The following is a 4,986-nucleotide window of genomic DNA, read 5'->3' as shown; positions in this document are numbered from 1 at the left end:
TGGTAAGTTATGTATTACTTCATGATGTTTATGATAAATGATGAATTATATGCTAAAATATATTTTATGTCTGAGTGTGATATTCTGAGTAAGTTCACGCCGTCAATGAATTTATGTTCATTAGATGTCTTACTCTCTCTGTGGTATTGTTCTTGTTTGTATATGTTTGCTATGCAGATGTCCAACAACAACAGTCACATTCGAGGTTATCACTTCACCATGTTGACGATGGGACAATGGAATAGTGATGGGTACAGATACACATACATAGGCCCCTGCGGTCTGTCGTTGCACATGATGTGCAACGGGTCATCGATGATGATCCCTCTTTGCCGCCAAGGGGGCTAGGGTCTCCAGAGAATGGACTTCGGTACCCGCCAGTCAGGAGTGATGGCGCTGTTCCCTTCCACGGTCGGAGGACGTGGTTAGATTGTTTGGGTGCTCCGTCATTCAGTAGAGCCACGAGGAGCCGGGTTCTTGGAGGAGGTCCCTGCAAGAAGACCAAGGTTTTGAGAATGTCATCCCCTCCGAATTATGCCACGGGGTTATGGCATAACAAAGTGGAAGAAGAGGAAGAGGAGGACGAAGTCATTGAACTCGTAAATGTAGAGAGTTCGGTGGAGGTGATCGACCTCGTGTCTGACTCGGAAGAGGAGGAGGACCCTAGTGAGGGGTCCAACATTCCTGGAATCTTTTGAGTCAGCTTGTGGGCTCGTCGATATCTCATTTTTGTTTTGATGGGGGCTGTGTTTCTTTGTGATTTTGTATATGTTAGTGGCGAGGTAGTTTCTGCTTTCATTGACGTAGTTGTATGAACTATTTATACCTTAACCGATTATATGCATTGTGTTATTCAGGAAATTGTGAATCAGGTTAAGTTATCATTCGATAATGATAAGTTGATTTTCCGCATTTAAGTTACTTAAAGTGATGTCCCGGAAAAGAAAGGTTTGAAAAGAAAACAATTTTATGTCACTAATTCAAAAAACAATTACCCATTTTTCCACAATGTTTTTTAGAAATATTTTTCGGGGCGTTACAGCCTCTAACTCTGAAGTTTATCCTTATAAACACCCAATTTTGATTAGGATGGTTAAAATGTTTTTACTTTTTTTAAATAAAATAGTATTAATGGTAAAAATAAAAATAAAAGCTCATTTAGATTTGGGTGGAAACCGTGATTTTGCCTATTTAAAAAGGCAAAGTTGGAGTCAACACAAAGGAGATGAAAAAAATAAAGAAGGATGTAAGTTGATGTAACCCTAAAAAGAAAAAAGAGATGGAGGCAATCAAAGTGGGGGAAACGGAAACTAGACAACCCTAAGAGGAAGAGAGCAATTAGTAACAAGTCTCATGTTTGTATCTCATCCTCCATAAGTATCCATTCATCGTAGGTTTGTAACATTGTCTTGTCGTGAGCTCTCTAGGCAGGGTTTGGTGCCATAGACCTAGCCGTCGACACTATGGTGACAATCGGCCGGTTGCACCCCATTTTAATTTATTTCTTTCGTGCTCATTGTAATTTCTTTTTACACCATTCTTGAGTCGTGTTTGTTAGTATTTTTTGTCACATCTTTCACATTATTTTAGGTGAAGCTAAAAGATTATTTTTGTTGTTGTTTGTTTTGTAATTACTAGTAGTATACTCGTGCATTTGTACGGGCCATTTCATACTGGTTTTGAAAAATATATTTAATATTTACAATTAAGTAAAAGACCTAAGTTGTTAGTTAAACAGAGACATGTATTAGTTTAATAATGCAATATAAATACTAAAGTGATAAATCTTAATAACATAACTAACATTATTGATGTTGAATCTCAATAAATTAAACTTCACTTCAAAATCTTTGTTTCTACATAATTAATTATAATTCATTACATGTGAGGACTTTGGATAATAAACAAATTAGTGCGGTAGTTTCCAGCAACTAATAATGTGAAAAACAACAAAATTTAAGGAACATAAATGAATGCACAAACTAAGTTTACAATATACATAACAACAAAATATATAAAATCTACCATGGATTTGTAAAGCTTAATGGCAAATTAGTTGTTGTATTTTGGATTCAAGACTCCACTACTAAAGTACACCATCATTACATTTCAAGATGTACATCTATGTGATTTTTCATATTGGTGGGTAGTTTTATATGGGTCAATTAACTTTGTCGAGGGAAATGCAGAGAATTTGGGAAAGAACTTGAATGAAGTTATTTTGTGTGAACAAACTTATTTTGTAATCTATCATTATGCATTAAGTCTTTTTTTCAATAATTAAAATGAAGTTATTATGCCTGGAAAATCTTCTGATCTTAAAACTATTAAAATAGTGCTTTCAAAAACCAATATCTTAGCCTACGTCTCCTACTTGTTTTCTTTCTTTATGAGTTTCATTTTAGTTGCAAATATTATTGAATAACTTTATATGGTTATTTAATGGACTAAGATAGAATGATTTTGTTGTTACCTAGTTAGTGAAAGCTTGGAAGGTGACTTATTCTCCTTAATATGATAATGGTTTAATTTAGCTGTTCCAGGTGGTTACAATTGCCCAACATTCAAGAGAGTTGATTCACTTCTTTTTTTATGCATACATAACATGATATAGTTAGTAGTGCCCTATTTATTAAAAAAATCATCAATAAATTTATAATTTCATTATTACTTCATTATAAGATAAGATTAGTATAAAAATACATATTATTATTTGACTCTAAAATAACTATAAACAATATGTTATGATTCATATTTTTACTATTTTAATATTGCTAAAGTAACATTATGTTATAATATTAGAGTCAAACACTAAATTGTAAATAAAATATATTTATAATGACCATTACCTAAAAGTAAAGAATCATAAATAATTCAAAAAATATATAAATCAAATATGTGTTATAATGCATACAACTTTTTATATATTATGATTGATTTTAATAGAATATGGTAGAAGAATCAATTACATGATCACAATTAAACCAAATCAAAGATATTATTTTTCAATAATTTTAATAAAAATAAGAATATTATTATCTTCATTTTAGATTGAGGTTGATTATTTTTTATAATATTGATTTGATGTTTTAGTAATTTGAATTCCTATAATCATAAATAATAATTAAAATTAATTTTAATATCAATAATTTTAGTCAATGTTATACCTTATTTTTTACGCATTGCATAGGTAAGCATATCCCTTATATTTTTAAATAGTTATTATCATCTTTTTTTAATTTTATAATTTCATCTTTATGCGTTAAAGTAAATTCGTGTGCATAGATTTTTCAATTGTTTATAAAAATAAAATTGTCAAAATTAATTCAACTAAAAAATAAGAGGAAGTTTTGAAAATTGTCTATAATGTCATTTTTCTAACTGGTCTAAAAAATTTGAAAATTTCTATTTCTTTATTGTATTAAAAATAGAATTATTTAATTACTTTTTCATCAATATAATTATAGTTGTGTGTAACACCGCGAATTTTACGATTTTGAATTATAAGATTTTATTAATATTTTTATTAATTATATTTTCGAAAATGAATTTCTAGGAATTTTCGATAAAGAATTAGACGAAACGCTAGTTGAGTTTTAGTCTTGTAATTCTATTTCCAATTTGGTGGTAAATTTTCATGATTTTTGGAGACAGTCGGTTTCGGACCGCTGTCGGGGCCATATCTCACTCGAATTCGGCCCAATAACGTGTTTTTGAGTTCCGTAGCTCAGAATCGAATTCCGATTGCACCATTGACTTTGAAATATTATTTCAAGTCAAGATAGACACCAAGTTTGTCCATAACACATTTCTAATTATTTTTCACTCCGAATTCCATGTTTCGAAGTTCTAATCGTAAATCGAAATCGGGAGATTTTTATTATCCGACCGGGTATTAGCCGACAATACTCGGAAATGGTTTTAATCGTGCACGTTTCGCCGAAGTCGTCACGTCGCATGAGTCACTTCACAAAATCTACATACTAAATCTTATAGATTCCACTCATTAATGCATTGGTTTACTACCACCAAAATCCCCTAAATCACTCAACAAATCCTCTCACTCCACCACCATTAGATACATCACCTATACTAGTCTAACTCTACTTACCTTGCATTAAATTTTATGATTTAATGAGGGTGGTGCTCTCCTATAAATACCCCACCTCATTCTCTCATTTATACACTAAATTTCCTATACAAACTAAGGTAGTCTTTTATGTTTCTTCTTCATCTTCTTCTCATACTTCATAGAAAGTTATGAGTTTTAATTATGTTGTTCATAAAGTAGAGTTTATATTTGTTTTTTTAAGTATTTTATGAAGGCATAACTAAAGGGGATAATAATAAAATCATGTGAGAGTTTTAATTATGTTTTTTTAAGTTTTTTTAAGTAGTTTTTGACCTTTGTAAATCTTGAAATTTCTTCCTTGTTCTTAGATGGAAAAACTATATCTTTGGACAAGGTTAGATGAGTTATTTGTTGAGAAATATTAGAAATTATTGTTAGTATTTGAATATGTTTAAAGGTGATGATTTTAACATCAAAGGAACCTTTAATGTGTTTAGGAAAAAGTTTGTATTTTATTCTTGAAAGTTTATGATAAGTTGTTGTTAAAAATGTTTTATTTTTAGAAAGTATTATGTTTAAAAATGGTTTAGCATATTTTACTCTTTGATTTCCAAGTTAAAATAATTATTTGGGATAAAAGATGATTTATTAAAGTCTTGACTTCATAAACTTAAAGTGTCATGAAGTTTTGGATATTAAAGTAGTAGAAAGTCTTACCTTAAGATTTATTTTCATGACTATGAAATTAACACTTACTAACCCTTGAAGTTTTTCTTAAAAACAATTAGGAGGTGTTAAGTGATAAGTGCCAAAAGTATACACTTTTCACCATCATTCTATGGCACTTATCCTATGCAAATTGTAGAAAACCAACTTAAATTAACATTTTTTAGGTGAATTTTGCATGATTAAAT

The sequence above is a fragment of the Lupinus angustifolius genome, chromosome LG09 (genome assembly GCF_001865875.1).
Source record: "Lupinus angustifolius cultivar Tanjil chromosome LG09, LupAngTanjil_v1.0, whole genome shotgun sequence".
Classification (NCBI taxonomy): Eukaryota; Viridiplantae; Streptophyta; class Magnoliopsida; order Fabales; family Fabaceae; genus Lupinus; species Lupinus angustifolius.
This window is presented reverse-complemented; position numbering follows the sequence as displayed.